We start from the raw sequence: 27,416 nt of genomic DNA, 5'->3' as shown, positions 1-27,416 counted from the left end.
CTATATTGCACACCATTAATGATATTAAAATTAAAATAGAGCACTTCCCACACTTAAAAGTACCTGCCCTTATAGGATACCTGTAGATGGTCTGTATTTCAGGCATTTGAAATTTACTATGCACTATCATGTCCGATATGCTGCAACCTTTTCTGTAAGAAATCAAGGGTTTATCCTGCAGGAGTCTTTCCATCTTAGAATCTTTGAAGAACATTGGCCAATAATAATACAAAGTTTGATACTTGAACCCCTGGTTGGAGTGCACACTATCTCATCCAGGGTGTTCATATTGATAAAGTCCAGGAAACTTTGTGATTGTGAATTAAAGGGAGTATACATTTCCCTGTCTATAGAAGGGTAGTTAGAGTCTTCCACGAATAGGGTATTAAGTTGGGTGGTGAGTGCCTCTAGTAGATTAGATGAGAGTTGTGAGCTTCATGCATCATAGATGGTAACTTGTAGTCAGCCAGTACACAGTAAGGAACCTTTTCTATGGAGATCTGGACATGGATGAACTTCAAGGCATCATCCTGTTTAACCAACCTGGAGTTGCATTTGTTGCTAACCTAGATTGAGACACCTTCACCTTTAGTCACTGTCTGTGCTGCTGCTGTTCTAAATATGTGGAAGGTGCTGTAGCATTGCACTGTCAGAGTACTTTCTGAGGCACTAAACCAAATCTCAGTAACAGCACAGATGTCTACATTCTCTAGAGTGAGAGGAGCTTGTAGACTGGGGAGTTTCATGTTTAGGCTCCTAGCATTGAGCAGTAACACCTTAAGGTTGCTTTGATTTTTTTGATAAAGTTTTAGCCAATATCCAAAAGGTCGGGGGTGGGGAGTTGCAGACCATCCTTGGTAAAGCAATGTGTCCTGTTAACCATGTCCTCCCATGTTGACAGATACTGAATCCCTCAGGAGTGACACCAGAAACTAAACCAATTATTGAAATCATTAATTTTCTGTTCATACTGTGGCATCATCACTGGTGAAGGTAGAATACTCCAAAATGTGAAGCATGTGCCTATCTGTGACATGTATTCAAAGAGATTCATAATGAGGTCATTTACACCCACATGGAATATACTAGAATCATACTGGTACCTGTGATTTAGTGACATGAGTGACATTGCAGATCCTTGCTTTAGACAGGCAAATAACCATTATATTCTCCTTGTCCAGCCTGGAGAGAGGGGAATTGGTGTATCATACAAAGGAATCCCCAGTGATGAGCAGTAGGTAAAGTGAGAGGGGAATCTGTGTATTATACAATAGAATCCCCATGATGAGTAGTAGGTAAAGTGCTTGCTGGCCATATGGACATTGTTCTCGAGAATCTTTGGTGTGGAATCTGTGTATTATACAATAGAATCCCCATGATGAGTAGTAGGTAAAGTGCTTGCTGGCCATAAGGACATTGTTCTCGGGAATCTTTGGTGTAGGCTTGTGTATGGTGTCTGGTGCTGCTTTTGCTGTGTGCTTTGGTGATTGCTAAGGATAGATGTTGCCATTTGGCAGCTTAGGAGGTCTTTGAGATTTGGGAAGGTTTATTTTAAGTAGCTCAGCATAAGAAGGTTTATGTGTGTAATGCGCAGTATTTATGATGGATATAGTGTGTGTGTGTGTGTGTGTGTGTGTGTGTGTGTGTGTGTGTGTGTGTGTGTGTGTGTGTGTGTGTGTGTGTGTGTGTGTGTTCTTGACAACCTTATTTGTAAGCAAGATTTTTGCCTCCAAGGAAGTTATGAGTGCACCTCTCTTCCATACTGTGTTGGTTTCTTTAAGGATTAAAAGGTTGTCTGAATATATGAGAAAATTGCTACATTGTCTCAGGATGCCTACATCTACCAAGCTGGCCATAGAGACATTAGGAAAATGCATACTGATGTCATCAGGACCTATATTAGTTATGGTTTGTTATAGTTTAGGAACTTGGTTTTACAGAGGTCACCTGAGTGGGGTCTAGGGTTAAGGATAAATGATAGAAAATGTAATGATCTGGCACTAGTGATATTCAACACACTAATTAGCTGCCCTAGGCTTACTTCCACACAAAGTCTTTCTGTGTTACTGGTTAAAGTCCAAAGTACGAGCTGTATAGGTAAATTTTGCAAACTAAGCTTTTGGTACTGTACTGGGCACTGCTATCTGCTGCTGCAGGGTGAGCAGCTCGTGCAAATACACTTAACATACAGACACCTGGCTGATAAAACAATCCCACTTAAACCTCCCCTGTGATGTTTACCAAATCAGACAGACCAGGCCACCCTTCTACTGCCAATAGAATTGCTGGCCCAGTCCTCTTAATGTAAAACACTCTTTAGTTTTCCAAAAGTTAAAAGGTATCAGAAACAAACCTAACCTCTAGCTACAAGTAATTGCAAGGTGATTCAAATACAGACAAGCCACACACACACACACACACACACACACACACACACACACACACACACACACACACACACACACACACTTTAAGGCAATGTCAAAGTACACTAACATTCTAAGGGGAGGGCCTTCCTAGTTTCATCTGTCAGTCAGATGAGCACAGAAGATAAGACTGTGAGGGGCTTCTAGGGCCAGAGATTCAGAAAATGAGACTGTGAGGAGCATCCAAGGCCAGATATGCAGTAGAGGTATCGGAAGCAAATCAAATAACTAGCTACAAATAATTCTCACTTAAACCTGCCTATGTGTATCTCAACTCAGACAGATGACACTACCTTTCCATTGCCACTAGAACTGCAGTCATAGTCTTTTAAATGTAAAAACACATTTTAGTAGCCAAAAGTGAAAGAGTACCAGAAACAAACCTAAACTCTAGCTACAAGTAATTGCAAGGTGATTCAAATGCAATGTCAAAGTACACTAACAGTCTAAGGAGAGGGCCTTCCCAATTTCATCTGTCAGTGAGACGGGCAGAGAAGTTAAAACTGGGAGCAGCTTCTAGGACCAGAGATTCAGAAAATGAGACTGTGAGGAGCTTCCAAGGCCAGATATGCAGTAGAGGTTGACAACTCAAAAGCCTCTGAGGAAAAGAATAAGTGGATGGGAAACAGAAGAGAGATGGTAAAATGCAGTAAAATGAGAGCTCACTCAGAAACAATTTTAATACCTAGGCAACCCACAGAAACAACTTGCAAGTTATAAAAATGCTGTCATTTTATAGCTTTAACGTCAGAAATAGAACAAACACAGCAGGAAACATACAAAACGGATATAAATGGTAAGATAAATTCAGTATTTTAAAGTAGTTTCAGTGTACTTCCCTGGATGTAAAATGTAGTCCAAATACCTTTGTTTTCAAGTCTCCAACAGTCCCAAGACTAAGACTGATGACTGCTTGTGTAATGTAAAATGCCAGGCAATGGGAACTGGGTTTAATTATCAAATTACAACTCACACAACTGGCCAAAGCTGGCTTTTTTAATTTTGAAAAGTGACTGCAACACAGAATTATACGAGCAATGCTAATAATCTACTTAAGAGCTCAGAGAAATAACAATGGATACTATAAAAACCAAAATCAGTTTAGTATATAAATGAATCTATTCATTTCTTTAAAAATCTGTCCAAAGTGAAAAAAGAGAAATTTTATTAAGAAATCATCTGCAAATTACAAATACATATTCAGTGGAGATGAAAATGCTTTAAATATATAGAAAAAGATTTCCAAAGACACAGATACCATATTCCCAATCCATGAGAAGCTGAAAAACTCACTCAGCCAACTTATTAAAAATGAAATGATATCCTTTTCACATTTGATGGGCTCATGGTAATTAAAGTGATTTTATTACCTATGATATTGCATATTTTATAAACTAATTAAATTAATTCAGATAAAAGTTATAAGAAAGCTACACAAATTACTTCTCTCATTATTGTATCCATCCAAAAACAGACTAGAATATGCTATCATATTAGAACATGAGAAATGGCAGCACTGGATTTCTGAGCATGGATGCATATACCATGTATTCAATATTTAAAACTGTTTCATATTGAATTGATAATGCATATGATAGTGGAAGACAATTCACAAAGGAACAGATATGTGAAAATTTAGCTTTATGACAACGTGTTAGTGTCAAATATTTTAGATAAAAAGCTATTGCTTTTGAAGAGCTATACTAACAATCATTATAAACTGACAATAAACGATAATTATAGTATTATTTGGAAGATAATATTAGAAATAATATGTTTAGAAACCCATTTTGAAAGAAATTGATTTTTGCAAATTTTTCCAATAGCATACATTCCAGGGTTCGTAAAGATTGCAAGCTATGAAAACATGGTGAATTAAAAAAAGTGAGGTTATATTCTGGTTCAGTTATATTAATAGACAACCAGTCATATTCACTCACAACATACATACTTTTTTAAACTGAAAAATCCAAAGTGAACTTTAGTGTATAAAATTAGACAAATAATAAAGGAAAACGTGATTGAATATTTTGAGGTAACCCCCACCCTTGCCAAAAATTGAAACAAATTCTAGCTAACTCTTAGCTCATCCCTAAAATATTTTGTAGCACAGCCATCACAGGAAATGCAAAATGTATCTTTCTCCAAAGATGTCATCAGAAAACTACAAAACAATGAGATACCTGCCCACCTTCCATCTATAGTGGTAATATAAATAACTGGATGACCCAGCAAAATAAAATCAGGTAGAAAGAGCTCATACTTTATAAAAAGTTAGTACATAAAGTACCCTTCACTAAGTATTCTCCCTGGTACATTATGAACAGGCACCTCAGAACAACCAATAACAATTTACAGCATAAAACAGTACATCCATTACTACCAGTGACAAAGTTGTTACCTACTATTTTATTGTCAAGTGGAATGAATTTTCACTTGAAGTTAGATCAGCCACTACACCTGCAACGCACACACCTGCTATTTTAAATACATGAACTCTAAGATCTCACAAAAGCAGAAAAGTTCTTAGTCTGCTATTCACTGCTTTCACAAGAAAACAGTCTCATAATGATAAATGAAAGAGGAATCAAAACAGATGATGATTTTGACAGTTCAAAAATAAGTCAAATTGCATTGCAATGATATATAATGGATTACACCAATTTCATCGTTTTTTTTTTTCAGCAACTTTTGATTCATACTTACAGGGTCTATTTGATGATTACTTGGAATTCATTGAAATTAAATGGCAGGTTAGGTTAAATGCCACATTTCCAAGGTTGAATGACAAAGTGTCCCTCTTCCCCTTTTTAAAGCTCATATCCCTTTATTGGTTATAATGATTGTTTGTGTTTTATGTTTTTTGCACTTTCACATAGAGTCAATGTTTAGTCAAGTATTGTATTACAGGACCATGTCTAATGGTATTTTACGTGGGTTTAATGCAGTGAAACAGGGGTAGGGTTCTGTTTGTGTCAACCTATCATGGGACAGAGAAGTGTATTTATGGTGACATACCTGTGTGTTTTACTTATTCTGATGAAGTCTGTGATAGAGAGACGAAAGTGCTTAATTAAATGATTTTAATCAACTGCTGTGGGTGTTGGACTTTTTGTTCTCTGTTAATGTGGTTCCTTGTATCCTTGCAGGATTTGATTTTTTCTTCTAAATTCCTTGTTTAGACTTTTGAGTTCAGCTGGGTGCTTGAGGTTTTCCGTCTGTTCATTAGGACAATCTGTTGCTTCATTTTGTTACAAAGCTTGTTTATGCTAGGATTCCCCCCACAATAGGCATTTGTTCCTAAGCACTGTATTTGTGTCAGACATGGGATGTTTCTATGCAAGCACTGAGCTGCAAACAGAAACAGCCTCATAAAAGCAGAGCTATACACTACTGAGTCACTTGAGGAGATTTTAAATAATTTGAAGTTATCAATTAGCTGAAGTACTTTTACATTTGAAAAAGATGGTAGAGCTTGGGGACAAATTTGGTTTATGCTGATGGTTGTATTACTGATCAGTGATCTGATTTGACCAATAATGGAGCAGATATTGGTATTAAGCAGAAAGTAGTCATATTTGTGAGAACTAAATATACTATTTTTCAGCCTCTAGCTGAAAACTGAACTGAATGACCTAAGGTGCTTGCATTTATGAAATATAGGGAGCTTTATCCATACTTATTTGTAGTAGTGTATATTTCCCTTTTAATGGATACATAGTTGCAGTCTCCTAGGAGAATAGTTTTCAGTTCCATGGGAACAGTATTTAGTTTGCTTACATGTCTACTGGGATATAGGTGACACAGAGTAGGTTATGGAGTTGGCTGAGATAGGATGATGATTCTTATTGAGGGTAAGTACATGTTTAGGATCATTGTCTTGTCTTTTGAACTTTGACTTGGTTGGACTTCTTAGGAGTAAGAGCACACCCCCATTTACAATGCAATCATTTCCAGAGGTGGGTTTGAATGAGTGGCAGTCCCTGAAATCTAGTCAGTGGTATATTATCACTACAGTGAACCGTGTTTAATAGTGATGCAGATATGTGTATTTTCTGGGATAACAAAGGCTTGTAGAATGTCATTTCTTGGTCAGGCTCCCAGCACTGAGCAGCACTAATTTTATGCAGTGTTCATTTTGATTGTATCAGTAGTTGGAGGAGACTAACCTTGCCTGAAATAGGAACTATGGGGTAGAGAAACGTCTTTGCATGTATACAAAATTCCTGGAGAAAGAGATCCAGGCATTCCACCTCAGGGCTTTAGAAGTTACTTATCATTTTCAAGCCTTTTGTAATCATACCTCCCACTGATGTTTGCTCACCATCTTGCCTAAATTACTTACCTTCCATTTCTGTCTAAAGCCTTCTGTTGATCACCATCAAGACTTCTCCCTTCGTACCCTTCCCTATCAACTACACTTCTTTTTTTTTCATTTTTAGGTTTTCATGCTGCATCACTTTTCCACCTTTTCTCCTTGTTTTATATCTGGGTATCTGTTTTATTTTGCATATGCTGTTTCAACTGTAGCTCTGTCAATGGTATGACATACTGAAACTCTATCTCTTTCAGATGTTACTTATATATATATATATATATATATATATGTGTGTGTGTGTGTGTGTGTGTGTGTGTGTATGTGTGTATATATATAGATATATAGATATATAGATATATAGATATATATGTGTGTGTGTGTGTGTGTATATATATATATATATATATATATATATATATATATATATATATATATATATGTGTGTGTGTGTGTGTGTATGTGTGTATATATATATATATATATATATATATATATATGTGTGTGTGTGTGTGTGTGTGTGTGTGTGTGTGTGTGTGTGAGTGTGTGTATATATATATATATATATATATATGGGGGTCTACTTCACATAATCGAACATCCAAATGCTCGACTTTCATATGGTCAAGACCATATGATCAAATATCTGAATGTTCGAAAATGTGAAAATAAATAAATAAATTAAACAGTACTAGCAGGGGGGAAAGCCCCCCTGCACTCCCTACATGCGGGGCTGCACCCCCCCACACCCCCTGCTATTTAAATATACTAACTCTGAGATCACACTACACAGCAATAAAGGGAAATCTTCCCATTCTGTGTTCTATGGAGATCCCCATTCAGACTGTTCCAGCTTTTAAAAGTTCGATCATATGGTCTCAACCATATGAAAGTCGAGATTTTAAAAATTCAACTATCTGAAGGGGACCCATACGTGTGTGTATGTGTGTGTGTGTGTGTGTGTGTGTGTGTGTGTGTGTGTGTGTGTGTGTGTGTATGTAAATATTTACACACACACACACACATATATATTATTGAAATACACAAGTATTAAAATGCACATGAACACTGCCAGCACTTTTGAAATATACTTCCCAAAAAGCACCACAAATTGAAACAACAACAGATTGCAAAATGAAAATAGTTTTCTTGTGTGATCATTTAACTAGAACCCTTACACTAACATCAGGCATACTTTGTCTAAATACTGGTTGTGGTATGGAAAGGTATACAGTTTAGGTTAGGTTTAGCATACATTAAGAAGGACGGGCAATGTGGACTTTACTGTAATGACAAGTTTCAGTAAACGTAAATGATCTGAGTACATAATGCATTCATGGATAGATTAAGAGTATGTATATCTTGAACCAACCTATCCATATAAAATTACTTTTTGATCCTCCAAATACAAGTGATTTTTGTAATTTCCATCTTTATGCAGGTCAGAAGCCTAACATTGATATATTCTTATGTAGTTTTCAAGCAATCAATGGGGTAATCCTATTTCATGCAATAAAATAGCAGCTGCCTTCAGGCCTGAAGATGAGCAACTGATGGTACGGTAATGGACTGAGTAGAAACTATAATGAGACAACAGGAACTGTTCCTATCTTCAGCTGCAACAACTTCATGATTTTTAATTATAGTCAATTGACAGTGACACCACTATAATTTCATTTATTCAAACGTCGGTTCATTTTTTTTTCAGTTACCAAGGTCAAAGTTGTTGACTTTGTGAAATGATCATTATATACTGGAAAGTTAAATTTGAGTCTGTTTTGTTTTTAAGATGGAAGAATGGCACCTGCTAGCAATCTTGCTATATTCAACATTTTTAATCCACCCATGCCTCCATCTATCATTTTATTGAAATGTTTAGGTGAAACTAAAACAAGAAAATTATGCAATAACAGCACCTGAAGAAAGCAATATAAATTGGCAAGTGAGGGAAGGAAATTATTGCATGAAATTACTGATAGTAATTCTATAAGAGTGATGAAGCTTAATAAGTGGGGTTGGTGTGGTTCTGATGGATTCTACTGATTATACTACTAAAATGTTTGCTATTTTATCTAACATGGATTTCTACCATAATGTTTCCAAAAATTGTTTATTAATAGTGTAGGTTTTAAATGTATCATTGATTTATTATTTCAGAAAGTCCTATAACAATTGTGAAACTAGTGGTCTGGTATATTTAGCTCTTTGTCAATTTTGCCAGTCTTTCTATATTGGAAAAATTGAAAGAAAGCTTAAGAGGTGAACATATGAGCATACATACGACATACAGACCAAGAAAAGATAGTAACGCTCTGTACAAACACACTTTGGAATGCCCACATGCCGCCTTTAGATTTTTTGTAATAGAAAAAATAAGTATGGATAAAAGAGGTGGCATGTGGAAGAAACTATTAAGTACAGAGAATTATGGTGGCAACTGACTTTAGAATCTAATAAAAGGCCAGGTTTAAATTAATTTGTGTCACTGATTCCACTCTTAAAACTAACAGCTGCTAAATTATAGGGAATGTGAATGTTCTTTCCCTTATTGTTTCCCATTACATATTTATTCTGTCTTTATTTTTGTCGTTTGTGTTATGCACAAGTACTATGCACTTTTACAATATGCACATGAATGGTTTATCCACAAAGGTATTTTTACATAAAGGACTTTTTAAAGTATGGTTTTTTTTTTAAGTATTTATTCATGCTTTTCAATGTTTTATCATTTGTATTGCTTGTAATATATATATTTTTTTCTTATGGTTTTGTGTGCCTTTAAGGTTTGTAGACATTTATTGGTTAATGATTCAGTGATGTCATTGATTTTTTAATTAAATAGAATCAATTTGACACAGCCCACATCTGATGAAGTTGTTTAAAACAAAAAGGGGTGCTAATTTCGTTTATGTGCTTTATTTTTGCTGGTTGTTCGTTGGTGTTAATAAACAACTGTCTGCTAAAAGTCTTCAGTTCGTGGCTTTATGGTTTCACTGTTCAGGGTATAATTTATGTTGTTATTTCAGAAAGTAATTACTTTTTGCATGTCACATATCTAATAACACAAGTGATTTTTCTGTATATCAAAGGTCCACAAGAATGTGGAGAATCCATCACTTCATCCCAGTGCGGCAGTGATGTAATCAAATATTAAGCCTTTGGCAAAATTTGTGGGCCATGCATTAAAAACTTCTTTGGACAAAACCATAGAAGATTCTTGGCTATGCCTGTGAAGTTCATAAAAAATGGTTTTGTTAATAATATGTTAGTTGTTACCACTTATGTGAAAGATTTATTTACCATTATTCCCAATTATGTCAGTTTATAGATGCACTGATTATCAATTAAACTTCATCAGATATTGATATTAGGTTAATTGAACAATTTATGAAGTTTGTGTTAGAATTTTAACTTTTTTTCTATTTTGAAGGTAAATATTTTCTTCAAGTTAATTGCAGCTTTTTTCTGTTTTGAAGGTAAATATTTTCATCAAGTTAGTGGTACTGAGATGGTGACAGTGTTAACCCTGTATATGCTAATACTGTATTGTGGTACTGAGAAAATGCATTTATTTTAATTCATTATTTAAAAAAAATATATCATTAATTTATATTTTCATTATCTAGATAATAATTTTATTTATGGTCATGGAGTGTTTAATTAAGGTATTTTTTTTTTAATATTTCAAATCCAGTACAGTTTCTTGAGGTTTGCGTATGATAGTTCTGACAATCAAATTAATTATATTGATGTTGCAATTTCTAGAGATAGTATTAACATGTGATATCAATCAAAAAATTATAGAAAACCAACTTTTCCCAGTGCAGTTTTATGTTTTACTAGTAATCATCCATACTTGAAAAGAAAAAAAAATATTTTCTGAGGAACTTGCAAAGTAGAACATTTTGTTTCTAGACAGGGATTATCCCCAGAAGTTGGTAAAAAGTATAGCCGTCAATATTTTAATAGACAAAAAGTATACATGTACAACTAAACTGTGAGGCCTCGATTTAAGCTATTTCAGAGATTCATGTTATAATATCTTTTAAGGGTAGTATCTGCGTAATACGTACTAATAGAGTAGAAAAAGCTAATTTACTTATTTCATATAAACCCAAATTAAACAAGTTTGTATGATGTAATGATGATGAAGTAGATGGAGCTGAATGTCATTTAATGACAGAATCGTTCATTTATAAAATGATGGCAATATGATATTGTAATATGTACTTTTGTGTACAACAAATCATTCATTGTGGAACAACTTCAGATATTATCAGGCTGGACATTACAAATGCTGCAGATAGTTGTTTTTTAACATAACTTTATTATTGGTTTGCCATGAGTGCTGCACATGTTAGAGCACTTATTCTTTTTTGACAAAATGAATCAAAGGTTTTCAATTAAGACAATTTGTAACAAATATTAACCTATAACACACATTTGGTAAGTATAGCTATTATTAAAGAGGCAGTACAATATATACAGAAGAAATACTTTATTTAAAGTAATCGTCACATAACACAGCCTGGGCAGAAAACAAAAGGCATGCTATTTTTACCTGAAATCATTTTGTAAACGGTAAAACAAAACTGAGTGACGTCCTGCAGCAAGTAACTATCATATTTTAGTAGTAGAAATAGTCAAACAGTTTTAAACACCTTTATTGAATAATTGCTTGTGACACTGGCAAATTTACGTTTATACAAAAGTAATCAAACTGTATTAACAAATTAACATTAACAAACATAATTCATATGCATTGCTATATATCATGTAACCTAAGCAGCATTACATAAATTATTCAATTCCTGCCACTTTTATTTAAACAAAAAACATCTTTATTAAACCATCACTTATAACACGAACAATCATCTTCTTCTCTTTCGGCTGCTCCCGTTAGGGGTCGCCACAGCGGATCATCTGTTTCCCTTTCTTCCTGTCCTCTGCATCTTGCTCTGTTACACCAACCACCTGCATGTCCTCTCTCACCACATCCATAAACCTCATCTTAGGCCTTCCTTTTTTTCCTCTTACCTGGCAGCTCCATCCTTAGCATCCTTTTCCCAATATACTCAGCATCCCTCCTCAGCACATGTCCAAACCAACGCAATCTCGCCTCTCTGACTTTGTCTCCAAACTGTCCAACCTGAGCTGACCCTCTAATATACTGATTCCTAATCCTGTCTATCCTGGTCACACCCAGTGCAAAGCTTAACATCTTTAACTCTGCCACTTCCAGCTCTGACTCCTGCCTTTTTGTCAATAAACATGAACATGAACAATCTACATTTATATAAATATAAACAAGCCACACCAACACAATCCTAGTTGCAACCATTTTACATCATAAATTATACTGACACACTGCCAGTTGCAAACATTATACATCACTTATAATTTACCCAATCATTTTCAGTCAAACATTACATAGCTCATTTAAGTCCTGCCTTCTTTTAAACCTCATTAATCCCCTGTATGTATTGTTCCCACAATTTCCATTTTTTTCTTATGTAGTTTGCTCCTACCCTTTTCTAAAGATCTCAGTTTCAGTTGTTTTATCTGTTAATATAGTCACTACTTCTAATGTAGTTGTTTACAATTTTGATTTCCAGTTTCTAGTAATTGCTTTCTTGGCAGCCACCATAGCAGGAGTCTAAAAGTGTGTCCCACAGGCTGCATAACAGAGACTAGCTTCCATCCAAGAATGCAGTCTACTTGGAAAAATTTAAAATTGAAACAGCAGTCAGGAGACACTTCTTTCCCCACTATTTCTCTAGCATGTGTCACAGTCTCACTGATGATTTACTTTATCTACCTCTCTCTTCCTCTTTCAGACTAAACCAATCCTCCAGAAATGAAATTTGTTCATATTAGAATGAAAAATTGTGAAACAAAAGAATGTCAATATGAAATAAAACACTGACTCCCAACTAACCATTTGAAAAGTGGCATTACTGGAAAAATAATCAAGAATATGTCCTTACTAACTAAACACTACTAGTAAACTAAAACATTAAAATGACTTGCATAACCCTTTCTGTAGTTCTAAAATACAACCTTTTTGTGTCTGTGAAAGTAATGATGATATAGGTTTGGTGATTTTGTTTACAGTGGACTAGACTACTTTGGAGCTGCGTGTCTCTGGGTTATGTGGGTACAGTGTATGACTTGTTTTAGTAGCCTAAATACTAGACATTTAGATATGTATAACAAGATATTTCATAATGAACTGAGAAGAGAAAGTTTATATAAGAAATCATTAGGTGTTAACATAAAATAAACATCCACAGTATTCTTCCTATATCCAGGCACCAAGGGAGAACATTACTAATAATAAGAGACTGTTGAACTTGGAGTGCCAGTAGGTAAGCCTGCTAAAACAGTAAATGTCTACTAAGTATTTAGGCAAAATCTTCAACAATAATTAGAAGTAGAAGGAAGGCCCTTGGTAACTCAAGTTACCCACTGATATCAAATAATATGATCATTTAACTGTTTTTGGAGATTATTTATTTATTGATTGACATTTGTTGACCGGGAAAGTCCATAGGGCTTGGGACCCATTTTCAGTGGAGGCCCGGGGAAAAAAGCTCCAAGTTACATGAAAATCATTACATGAATTTGTAAGGAAACAATTACTTATAAACCAAGTAAAATAATATAGAAAACCATCTAAACAGCACATATGTTGTAAAAAGGCACAAGACTGTAACAATGGAAGATTAGCATGTAGGAAAATTAAACAAAAATATTTAACAATACAGCACAAATTAAACAGTTAGAAATATCTAACAATACAGCTCAAATTAAACAGAAATATTTAACAATACAGCTCAAATTAAACAGTTCGAAATATTTAACAATACAGCTCAAATTAAACAGAAATATTTAACAATACAGCTCAATTTCTTTTGGGGGAGAGTAGGAAAAGGTAAAGGTAAGTGTATAGATATAGTTAGAATCTTATAGCGGGTCTATATTACACAGACGAAAAATCAAACTCTCGAAAGCTCGGATGAGCAAAAATGCAGGTAATCTATATCGCTATTGTGGGGGGCTGTGCCCCCCACACCCCCCTAAAAATATATTCCAACTCCGAGATGACACTACAGTGAGGAAAGGGCAAATATTCCGATCTTCGCTGTACTGCAATCTCACAATATCAATATTTCAATTACCTGCGTTTTCACTCATCCGAGCATTCGAGATTTTGATTTTTTTGTCATTCTGATAGGAACCCCTTATAGCTAGGTGGTGGGAATATGTAGATTATAGGTGGCATGTATTTAATGGTAGTATTAAAAGTAGAATGTGACAGAAGAGGAAATTTGTTAAGATAGTTATATAGATATGAGGAGTTGATTAAGGGGAACTGTTCCATGGGTCAGATAATACTCCAGGATTATATTTAAAGAAGATTAATTATAGTATAATAAGAGTACTTATATCAGACTCCAATCTAAGGATAAGGCAATATTCATAATTTTACCCTATGTCCTGCACCAGGATTGTGACGACAAGAAAAAGAGTGCATTCAGGTGACAGCTGCAGAACCTACTATATGTAGCAGAACAACATGATTTGTTGTTCATAATGGGGGACCTGAATGCTCATATCAGGACAGACAGAACAGAATATGAAGACTGCCTGGGTTAACATGGGTGGGGAAACAGGAATAAAGAATAGAGGCCATTCTAGTTTGGCAAATGGCTTAATGGTGGCCAACACATGGCTCAGTGGGAGAAACAGTCACAAAATCATGTATAACTCATATTGATTTCCTCCTGATAAGGAAAGGAAAGAGCAGTGGAGTAGAACTGGAGATTGCAAAGTCATCCTCAGTGAAACAGGCCCACAGGATAAGGCCACAATCAGCTGCAATGAGTTGTCAAAGAAAGCTATAAGGTCGACAGAGTCTAGGCTGAATACCTGGACATTGACTGCAGGAAAAGCACAAGAGTTCAGGGAAATACTCAGGGCTGTCACACTTCCGAAAGAGGAGGAAATGGGTGGAGATTAAGAAGAATGGCAGCACCTCAAAACAGCATGTGTGAAAGAAAGGAGTGATGGAAAAGGGAGGAGACAGAAAAGATGGACAAGGCTAAGAAGAAATACTAGTTTGCTAACAAAGAGTCTAAGTTGCAGTGGAAAAGAACAAGGCATAAGAGGCACTACACTTAGCAGGTGACACAAAGAAGCCCATCAGGTTGCAAGGCAAAGACAGAAAGATAAAGAAGATAACCGTCAGACTTCATTCATAAGGGCTGCCAGCAACAACTTGTTTACTCCATCGGACATTAAAGGCAGGTAGAAGGAATACTTCCAGCAGCTTCTGAATGAAACACACGTACACACACAGACGCTGTACTGCCCTAGCCACAGCCAAAAAAAGAAAGATGAAGAGGCGTCCACCTTAGAAGAAGAACAGCACTAAGGAAAATAAAGTCAAGAAAGCTGTAGCCTCAGATGAGGTCACAGCAGATACGAGCATGAGCCTGGGGAGGAATAGCTCCTGAGTGTTGTCATAGCAGTATGGAGAGATAGACATATCTCAAATGAGATGGAAAGACTAAGAATTCTAGTGCATCTGTACAAGAGCAAAGTGGGGCTTTCACATTTGAGAGTATAAAGGTATCAAACTCCTATCACAATGCATGAAAGTACTATATGGATCACTGATAAATGTGTAGGGTAGTAGAAACTAAGAAAGGAAATGAGCAGTTCAAATTCAGATCAGCCTGCAACACAACCAATCTGATGTTAGAAATGCGACACATAGTATAGAAGAAACTAGAGACGAGCAAAAGAGTCCAACCTGGCATTCCTAGATGTGGAGAAATCATATAACAAGGTCCTAAGCAAGCTGATTTGTGCAGTCCTACAACTGGTCTAAGCCCCAGAAACATTGGTAGAATTAGTACAATGTACAAGGACTCAATGACATAGGTTCAAACAGTGTTCAGACTTACAGAGGTTTTCCCATGGGAGTGGTGGTACATCAGGGTTCATTTCTGAGTACTGTAATTTTTTTAAATACTGGTGACAATGTAACATTACAAGCAATCCCTGAGCAGGAACTTCAGAAAATGATAGGGGAATGCAATGCAAATCTTAAGGCAATTGGAGTGAAACACAGTACAGATGAGACTATTGTCATGGCAGCAAATAGGAGACATCAGCAGAAGTTAAACATTGATGACAGCATGTCATCTAGTCAAAGGTAGTTTCGGCGAATACAAAAAAAATTGAAGGTTGTTCACCAAAACTACTTACGTCGCTGGTGAAAATTGCCTTTTGCTCCAGTGCTGTGCTACCTTGAAGATGATATATATATATTATTCCAAGGGCTACCCCTCACACATGGGTTTTCCAGAGGGGCTTGCCTACCCTGCAAAATACAATTTTTTTAATGTTCGCTGAAGGTGGTTTTGGTGAATTGTTTTTGAGTTTATTGTTTTTGCCAAAACTGCCTTTGATGAATCAACATGAATCCAAAACTTAGGTAAAAAGGAAATAGTGGAACTGGTTTACATCTTCAATTATTGGGGAGATATGATTGAGTTGAAGGGAAGTCAGAATGAGGAGGTCAAAGCTGGAATTAGAGGGATGCAACCAAATGGTACAGAGTGCCAGGCGTAGTGTATGATAGAAGAATGAGATAAAAGATGAAATGTAAATCAAACAAAACGGTGATGTAAGTAGTGATTCAAAACAGTACAGAAACCTGGGCAGTAAAGGTAGAGAGGAAGCTAGAGATGGAGCGCTTGAAATGGGTGGCATGATGCACACTGTGGGACAAATGAAGACGTGATAGAAGAGCAGAAACCCGAGTAGCTCCAATTACAGAGAAGATCAAAGAGAAAAGATTATTGTGGTTATGTCACATGTGCAGGAAAGCAGAAGATGATTACGTGAAGAAGATTTGTGGAGACAAGCAGAAGGCAAGAGGAAATGATGATGTGCAACAAAAGAAATTGATGGCTTGCATGAGAGAAGACCTGTGACAGTCAGTCATGACTGCCGAACAAATTACGACAGTGACACTGACATAAGGGAGAGATGGTGGCAGCTGACACAAGTCTCCAACAGAAAAAAGGGGTGGTGATGATGATGATTACACAGATTCCAATAAATTATTTTGTATCATATGCCAAAAGTTGCTACACTATATGCTACTAGATATGTATTGTTAAAGAGAGACTTGTTTTCTCCAATAAAGAGTACAAAGCATTTTATGAAATAAAATGATATCAGCATGATATGCATACAAGTAATGTTTCTTTGTAAAGCGTAGCAATGGCTATAATAAGCCAAAGTATCAGTTTTTCAATCACTGATTAGGAAATCAGAAATAAATATACCTTGATGATCAAGAAAATGAAACATTATATACATTTTAAATTAGTACTAGAGTATTTTATGGGTAGCAACACGCATAGAACTATTGGGACAGGACACAATATCTTTTCTGACTCATATAGAACCTTAAGCTCGTAATGGTAGTCGCACAAAGGCTGAAATCCATGCTTCACTAATGCTGTCTGAGTTGGGAGGCCAGCCATTAAGGGACTGGATAGCTGATGGTCATCTCTGTATTCGGTGGGAGTGCTAAAGGAATTGCCATTGCTTGTACAACCCCCTGCTGGCAGTAAGGACAGACCCTGTGTTCAGTGGATGCAGTCAATTAGTACAAGCAGTATGTGCACACACATGGACTGTACACTTGATCCAAGCACATTTCTGCTGTAAGATCATCGCCTTGTAATGCTACCTGAATTTTGATGGCCACCACAATTATTAGCCATCACCTGAATACAGGCATTTCTGTGAAAGGGTACTGGTAATGGGCTGTTATGAGGTGGTAAAGGAGTAGCAGTATGATGGAGACGTTGAAGTTTGCAGGAAGGACAGTAATATGCCATAAAAAGGGAAAAAGGGAAAACGCCCATGCGTATTGTTTTACAGAGAATCAAAGCCATTTTCTTCTCTACAGCAGCCTGCTAGAACTGAAAGGAAGGGGATTCACACTTTCAGATTTATAAACATACCCCTTTATGCAACAGTGATCTTTAGAAATGTCTGAATAATATAAATAGTAGTTAGTTAAAGAGTGTATGCTTGCATGGAAGATCTACATTTTGACAAGTGTACTTCTTTGCAATTTTGTTATGCATTTGTTTTATACTTCTGTTTACATTTATTTTTGAACATTGTATATATTAGAAGGCCTTAAGTTTTATTGCTTTTGGCTTGATCTGTGTCGGTTTGTTGGTTTTACTGATAATTAACTTGTATTTCTGAAGATGGAGAGATAATAAGAATAATTTGGAGTGTCATCCTGTTATTCTCCTTCTTTGCTGTGCTGAGTTATATGTTGGATTGCTTCTGTTTGGGGTCGTACATCTTGTTTGGTCCTGTCTTTGCATTATATGGTGCATTGCTTCCATTGTGTTGGGATTAAAGCCAGCATTACCCACACCCAGCCATGGATTATTGCTATTATACATTTATATCACTTTTGTGTAGTAACTGTTTAGTTGCATTTTTAACACATATATACATTTTTGGGGGGGTTATTTTTGCATTCTTCTGTTTTGCAGTTGAAAAAATAATTCTCTGCACTGTTCTTCCATCAGTATTTTAGCATTATACAAACATTAGAACATGATGACTTTTTAAGTAAATAACACTTCTTTTGTTAAAAGCCTAAAGACTAAAGCACTAGCAACTAAAAATTCAGATCAGATAAAGCTAAGCACTTATATTTAACACAGTCTGCTCAAATATAAATGCATTAAACTTAAGGGGGCATTAAAGTCAGGAAATATATATGACTACAGTGGTTTGAGGAAGATAGGTGTCTTGCACTTTTACTGCTCACCATTTTAACCACCTGACTCCTTCTTCCAAATTCTTAGCAGCCTTTACTTTCTGGTCCTGAATGCATTATGCATGTTGCACTTTTTTCCTGACATTTTTCAAAATGCAAAAAGGCTTAAGCATTAAACTGCTTCAAGGTGCTATAACCCTTCTTCAGTTACAGAAATGACATACTCAACTTGATGTGTACACTACTGTCACTCTAGGAGATCTGCTACTATATGTAATGTGCGCGCGTGTGTTTACTTTTCTTTTTTCCAAAAATAAAGGTGTCCTATTGTTTACATGACGATGTTTGCCAAACCTTGAACAACTGTTGGCAATCTCAAACAAGGCAATAGCATTTTTAAGAACTGCTGTTCATCTTAAAAGCCGTTTATGCATAGTAGAAGATTTTCAACAGTAACTAGAATTTTTTTTAATACTAACGCTACCCTAACTTTTTTCATTTGCTAAAACTAGACTTACAATGAGAATGCTGACTCTATTTCCAATTGGTGAGCACATTTTTGAATAGCAATCCTCCTTTATTGTATAATGAGCACTGAACAATCATAAAGCAGAAAAATTTGCCCTGGTTACTCTGTATTTTTACCTTGATTATACAAAGAACATATGAATTATTCAGAAAACATTCTTCCTTCTTTGTACACGATCCTTAAAAATGTCTGAAGCATTCCCTACATAGACACAGATCTATATTCGGCCATCGAAGAAATATTAAATCAAATGGCTGTACATCAAACAATCAGTGAACAGGACTTTTAATGAACAGGCATGTCTTTTAAATAAAAGTCATCGCATGGCCATAGTTACCCAATGTAAAGGAACGGCAATCTACTACTAGCTTACAGGTAAATTAGCTTTAACAGAACATGCCTTTTCCCCAATTTAGTGTGCCCTTGGAGTTGATATATATAATTAGCAGGAGGTGTGAGGGGGGACAAAGCCATCCACATAACTATTGCCCCATGTTCACTGAATCCTTCTGTTGTGGGGGGCTGTGCCACCCACACCCCATGCTAATTTATATACCAATATTAATAGGTTTATAGGTTTATAGATTAGTACTAAGCTAACTGCCCTTGTGAGCCATTTTAAGCCTAGCCAATTCTCCCTTGTGAGACTCAAACCCTGCATCTTGTGTTTACAAGGCAAACACCTTAACCATTAGGCCACCCTCCCAACTAATGACGTGCCATGTCATGGCATTAATGAATCCAGCCCTTAGCCACCTTAGAAAACATGACAACAATACTAATAAATGCAGGAAGCAGTTTTACAGTCCGACTAAATAAAATACAAATTTGTGAAAATACCAGGACGGTCTTTAGTCATCTGCAGAAATTGATGTCACTTGATATGTAATAAATAAGTAAATAAAATGTGATAAATGCCCTGTATATTACACTGAAATAAATCATGTCTCACATTTAGGAATTAGCAAAATAAATATATCTTAAATGGAAAAGTACCAACCTGTGTTTTGCCATGGGCATGATCCATTGCAATGAAGAACTGATCACAGCCAGTGAAACAAACTCCCTGCAGTAAACTGATGCCATGGTCACAATATTGGAAACTCAATGCTCAAATTTAAAGACCAACTTTTAGTTACAATTATTTAAAAATGTACTATATATTATTTCTATTTTTATATAAAGAACCATTTAGGTATATTATACATTACCCTGCTTTGTTGTTGTTGTCTGATATTTCAATCCCAGAAGTAACTGTTACAAAAATTAATTGTATTCCAAATAAATTGATCAGTAGACCATCTCAGATGCTTAATTACATCATTCCAATGAGATAATAAGTCAAAATGAAAAATAATATACTAGGCCTCACCTCTTCCTTATTGCAGCAAATTATCCAGTAAAGCCCACATTTAAAAAAAAAAATATATATATTTTCAGAAAAGCCAGCAGTTTTATACTCTGGTTTTACTGTGATTCAGTGCAACTACTTTAAACATCAGAAGTATTAGGCAGCTTATAAATGATGAACCTGCTAACTTGTAGAATTAATCCAGTGCTATTTGTAGCAGAAAAATTTAAACATAACACCTAACACCCGAACACCCACTTGCATGTTTTGAACACAATGATACAATGGTTTGGAATACTAAAGTTCTAATCCTTTGTGTTGTATTCTATGTGGAGTTGGCATTTTCTTTCTTTCTTTTTTTTTTTTTTTTGTGCCCACATGGCAACGTGGGCTTTTGCTGAAAACTCTGGATCTGAAGTTGTTGTCTTCATTTGCTCTTCAACCTGTGGGTATTTGGATCCAGCACAGATCTGATTCGGCTGCATTTCCAGCATCTAATCTGAGCTCCAAGCTCCTCCCCTATCCATAATGTCCCTGTCTCCCTCCTCCCTTCAGATCTCATTTGCCGCACTTGGTGTAAGCATCATGACCCATTGCTCTGAGCTTCTGTTGTGGTAAGTGACTGTGTTTTCTTCTCTCTATATACCCTTTTCTACTTAAATTCCTTTTTCTATCTTTTCTACCTCCCCTCATGCATTAGCTTCAGAAAAAAAACAACCCTTCTTTCTGCCTTTCTATTGAGCGTGTGTGTGTGTGTGTGTGTGTGTGTGTGTGTGTGTGTGTGTGTGTGTGTGTGTGTGTGTGTGTGTGTGTGTGTGAGAGTGTGTGTGCGCACGCATGTGTGATCTCATTGGGCCTCTCAGTTTTTCAGTCATGTCTGAGACCCTCAAACCAGGGTTCCGTAAGTGCACAAAGTGGGGCCATAAGCTCTCCCCAGCTGATGGCCATACTCTGTATATTGAGTGCCTAGGAGCTGCTCATTTAGAGTCCTTGTGTGCCATCTGCATGGGGTTCAATCCCTGCACATTGATGGACAGGAGGAGCAAGTTGATTATCAAAGGCCTTCTTCCTCCTCCTACAATCAGGGCCCAGGCCTCCTCAACCCAGGCTTCTACTTCTGTCTCCAACCCTGGCCTCTGGAATTCAACCTCCCACCAAGAGGTCCAGGGATGGGACAATCCAGCTAAGCACAAGGACAAGCCAAGGAAGCGGTCCCATGATTGCTCATTCTCCACTGGTCCACCAGCCAAGGTCCACTTGGCTCTGAGAATGGAGTCTTCCCATTCCCCTCATTTTTCCCCAGAGTCAGACAAGCTTTGGACCAGTTCACTGGCTCAGGCTTCACCTCACCACCCTTATAGGCCAGTATCAGTGGCCTCTTCATCTAGATTCACCCACAGCCTTTCTGAAGTGGATGCGTACACCATGATGCGGAGATTTATCTGCACCAAGATACAGATGGGTGTCTTGCCTGCCCCCTCTCCCTCTGGAGCGGCAGAGGGCAGGCAGTCTGCATTCATCCTCCTCCTGCAATCTGACCCCTGGTTTCAGAGCCCTCGGATCCAAGAACCCTCAGTGTCGAGGGGTCTGCACCAATAGTGCCTTCTACCTCAATGCCAGCCATTACCCTGAGTAATGAGTATCCAACGAGCTCGGATCTGAGGGGATGGTATCGGCTCCAAGATTTTCAGAGCAGAGCCTTCCTTTTGGAGTCTCAGTGCCTGGAGGTTTGGCTCTGGCTCTTCCTTTGATTCAGAGCATTATGGAGCCATCTGGAGCCCCTTCTCAGGAGGTCCGTTCCCCTTCTGCTTTTGACGTGGTGGAGAGGGTTCTCTTGATCCCATCATGACCTTTGACGATCTCATCTTTGGAATCCGACCTGGCTCCCTCTGTTTCTGGTGTGGATCCAGCCATCCTGCTACCTCAGGGACAGCCACCTGCCTCTTTGCCAAAGGGAGCTCCCACGTGGGAACAGCAAGACGGTGACTCCTCCCCAGAGACCCCACTGAGGAGGTGCCTCTCAAATGTACGTGTAAAAAGAGGCACTTGGACACCAGACTGGAGTCCTTCATGGAAGACACCGATCAGGGACAAATAAAATCTAACAAAGCCAAATTTGAGGTCAGCCTCCCAAGCCAACGACAACCACAAAGCATTCTTTAGCAGTGTCCACAACTGCAAAGGCAATACATAATTGTGTGCAGAGCTCATTGTAAATGGAGCAACCTATACTGAGCCAGAAGATATAGCAAACCTCCTGCCTGATAAATTCAGCTCCAACTTTACTGCTCTCTCCCCATCAACCTTCCCTCAGGAAATATCATCAAATATAACTCCCCCTACTATCACTAGGGAACAGGTCCTTAATGCTCTCTCTAAGACCATGAAACCGCATCAAGGGGCCCAGACAATATCTCAGGATGCCTTCTAAATAACATGAAACATGACCTATCAGGGCCTCTGAAATAACTGTTTAACTGTAGCCTCCAAACAGGCTTCATGCCTCATGAATGGAGAAAGGCAACAGTCATGCCTCTGCACAAAGGTGGGCCATCTACAGACCCTGGAAACTACAGACCCATAAGTCTCACTAGTCTTATATGTAAAGCCGTGGAAAGAATGATCATGGAGATGATCAATAGAGATATAGTAAACTTCCAGACACTGGACCCAACCCAGTTTGGTTTTGTAAAGGGCAGATCATGCCTACTCAATCTGGTGGACTTCTTTGAGAAGGTCACCAAAGCAATGGATGAGGGCAAAATCATTCACACTGCCTACCTTGACCTGGCCAAGGCATTTGACACACTCAGGCATTGTTGACAAACTCGAGAGGTTAGGTACAAACCCGTATGTCACCCGGTGGATAACCAACTGGCTCACAGACAGTACCCTGAAAGTTAGAATTGGGGAGTCCCCCCTCTACAAAGAAGCCAGTCACAAGTGGAGTCCCGCAGGGATCAGGCCTTGGACCGCTCCTTTTTGGCATTTACTTCTCAGAAGTCAAGGCCAATGTCAGTGGTCTCTGGCTGACTAAATTTGCAGATGATTGCAAATTAGGAGCGGTCATTGAATCTCACACTGATGCAAATGTTTTCCAGGAGGGGCTGGCACAGACAAACAACTGGTGTCATAGTCATGGACTAAAACTAAATTCCAAGAAATACATAATAATATCCTTTGGGAAGTCATCTATCCCTGGTAACTATCATATTGACAACACACCCCTTAGAGTTGACCCAGCAGTCAGGGACTAAGGGACACACACAGATAGTAATCTAGTCTTTCATCATCACGTGTCTTCAGTGGTGAGAAAATCATTCTATGTTGCACAACTCATAAACAAAGGTATGGCATCTAAGTCCAAGGAAGTCATTGTTCCACTGTTTTCGTCACTCATCAGACCTATCATTGAGTACAATGCCCCCTTTGGTATGTTCCTAACCAGGCATATCCAACAACTGGAACGTCCACCGAGGTTCCTCACTAAAAATACAGGGCATAAGCAATATGTCCTATGCAGACTACCTCAAGGCCATATCTCTGTATTCTGTCTCCTACAGACTTTTGAGTGGAGATATATGCCTGGCATACAGGGCATTGTCAGACCCCAGTCTGATGGACCTCCTTATCCACAAAACAAACAGTACCAGAATTGCCCATTCTAAAGACTTAAACCTTGCATGTGATATAAATAAGACCTGCTGGAGAGATAGGTATGTATCCCAGAGGCTACCCCATCTATGGAATAGGCTCCCCATCTATGTGAAGCAGAATTCCTCCTTAATCCAATTCAACTGCAACTTGGACAATTGGATGGGAAACCGGAAATTCATCCCTGGTTTGGCACCTATGTCTCTGATGCTGACAGGTAACCTGTAAATGGTTCATCTACTAAACCCATGCTTACATCAAGAGTATTAGAACTCATCAGAGATTTGGGATGCATGGCTAGGCTTAAAAAGGCCCTTGTGGTCATTAGCCTAGTAAGCACCTATGAACCTATTTAGAGGAAGGGGAAGGTTCCCCCCGGTCACCCCCCCCCAAGCATGTCTCCTTTGGAGACATCATGGAATTCCTTCGGCGAGGGGGTGTCTGCCAGAAACCTAACCTGGATGAATTGGTGTTACTGGAGACATTTGGCACAGGATCCTCTACTTCCTGGGTGTCCCCTCCTGTAGATCCACTGGTGGACCTAATTACATCTCGGGTGTGGAAGGAGCCAGACATGGTGGAGCCAATCCCCAAATGCCCGGGTAAGATTTTAAGTGCACCATCCGATAGGAATTACTGGACCAAGGATCCCCTGTTGATGTCATAGCGGTGGCAGCAGCTACTAAGTAGGAGCTCACACAGGAGAGCTCCACTGTTCATCCACCAGACTGAGAGTCCAGGATAATGGACCATTTTGGGAAGTGGGTGTATGCTTCAGTGACATTTTCGGTGCATGCGTCGATCTACTTGGCACATGTGATTAGGCTTCAGTGAGATCTGGTCAAGGAGATCATTGAGTCTACCCCTGGGTACATGTCGGAGGAGGACAAGAAAGTTTTCTCCTCTTGAATGGCCACCCTCACGTCGATTGCTAACACCTCTATGCGTCTTCTCTCTCATGCTACTGAGGGCACTGCTAGAGCTACCAGAACAGGAGTTGTCATCAGGCATCATGCCTGGCTCTGGCTTTCTGCCTTCTTGGAGCCCTTTAAGGTGTCTTTTACTAATGCCCTGTATGATGGTTCCACTCTTTTTGGAAAGTCAGTATGTGACAGTGTAGTCCAGAGTGAGAAAGATGGGAAGACTCTGTCTGCCATCCGGATCCGCTTTTTGGCCCCTCAATGAAGCTTTTCAAGGAATCAGTGGGGGACCAAGAAGATGTGGTTCTGGAAATCTCAGAGTTACCCCCAGGACACTCAGGACTCACCTTCCCCCAGAGGCAGAGGGGGATTCCATAGACACCACCCCCAATGTAGAGGGAGGCTGAGGAATCAAGAGTCTCTATACCCTTTCTCAGACAGACCCACGCAGCAACTCTGAAGGGTTGCCTGGCTGTTGGGCTGTGGAGGTAGTCAGGGGATGCCTCTTGCTACACTCAACGGCCTGGGAGTCAATCACAGATGATTTTTGGATATTGAAAATCATATCCAGAGGCTATTCAATCCCTTTCAATCATCTCTTCCACCCAAGCACCTCCCGGATGTTCCACCCATACAAAGGGAGGAAGCAGCACTGGAAATTGCAAAGCTGCTAGAAAAGTGAGTAATCCAACCCATCCCCCCAGACCAGACCAGATTAGGCATTTATTCCAGATACTTTTTGTTGTCAAAGAAAATGGGAGACTTAAGACCCATTCTGAATCTCTCCATCTTAAATCTGTCAGTTGCCAAGACAAAATTCTGGATGGCCACTCTTCCATCTATCTTGCCCTTTCTGCAGGAGAGCAATTGGATGTGCTCCGTCGACCTTCAGGATGTGTGCTACTAAATCAAAATGGACAGGCGTTCTTGGAGGTTTCTCCACTTCTAGCTGGGGGCCAGTCATTACCAGTTCAGAGTGCTCCCCTTTGGTCTCACCACAGCCCTCAGGGTGTTCACCAAACTGATGGCAGTGGTAGCAGCTCAACTGAGACTACAGGGATTCCGGGTCTTCCCCTACATAGACAATTGGCTCCTTGCTTCCCCTTCCAGGCATCAACTCTGTCAAGCAAGGGATTCCCTGCTTCACTTAGCCCACCAGTTGGGCATAACCATCAATCTCAACAAATCATCACTAACTCCGGTTCAAGTGCTAAATTTCATTGGAGCTTGGCTGGACATGATTCAAACCAAGGTCTTTCTAACCTCAGAGAGAATTCAACCTCTGAAACTACATGTCCTCTGTATCTTTCAAGCTGAATCACTGAGGGCAGAATTGGTATGGGGATTAGGGTCCATGGTGGCCATGATCACTCTCTTACCCATGACCCGGTTACATATGCGGTACTTCAGTGGACCCTTGCGGTTCAAAGGTCCATGCTAGATCTTCTGTTGTCTCACCCTATTCGAGTAACTCGGATGTGCAGGGACTCTCTTCTGTGGTGGATTTGTTCCCCGGATCTTCTCTGAGGTTGCCCTTTTCTTCTGCCTCCTCCTTTGGCCACAGTGACCATGAACACCTCAATACTAGGGTGGGGGGGCCACTGCTTCGGAAGGACAGTCCAAGGTACATGGTCCCCCTACAAGACTTGACTGCATATCAACATCCTGGGGATGAGGGCAGTGCTCCTAGCATTGCAAGGTCTCCATGCTCATCTTCTCCTAGGGAAAATTATTATCCAGACAGACAATATGTCGGTAGTCTGGTACATTAAGAAGCAGGGTGGAACCAGGTCTTATCCCCTGTGTCGTGAGGTAATAACAGTGTGGGAGTGGGTGATCTCCACTGGCCATTTCCTGGTGGCAATGCACAATCCGGGAGGTCGAACATTCTAGCCAACAGGGTCAGCAGGTCTATCCTCTTGCCTTACAAGTGGTCTCTGAATCCTTCAGTAGTGAAACAGATCTTTCTCAAGTGGGGTCAGCCTTGCTGCGATCTATTTGCCTCTCCTTCCAATGTGAAGTGCAGCAAGTTTTTTTGCTCTGAACCTCCCGCAGGGGAAGCCTCCAGGAAACACTCTGGTTTATGCTTGGCCCTCCGGTCTTCTGTATGCTTATCCTCTTCTGCCCCTAATACCAAAATGTCTTCAGAAAGCTTGCAGGCTGGGGAGATCTGTCATCCTCATTGCCACATTCTGACTTCACCAAGTATGGTTCCTGTCTCTGTGGTCACATGTTGTGTGTCCACCCTGGATGTTAGATCTGATTCCAGATCTCATCTCTCATCCTTCAGGGATTCCCCATCCAGACCTGGTCAGTCTGAAGCTCACTGCTTGGCTGCTCCAGTTCCCATGATAGTCAGGACTCCTGGGTTATCTTCACCAGTCAAAA

The sequence above is a fragment of the Protopterus annectens genome, chromosome 14.part0 (assembly GCF_019279795.1).
Source record: "Protopterus annectens isolate FY-2018-M chromosome 14.part0, PAN1.0, whole genome shotgun sequence".
In the NCBI taxonomy this organism is placed as follows: Eukaryota; Metazoa; Chordata; order Ceratodontiformes; family Protopteridae; genus Protopterus; species Protopterus annectens.
Note: the sequence above shows the minus strand (reverse complement) of the source record.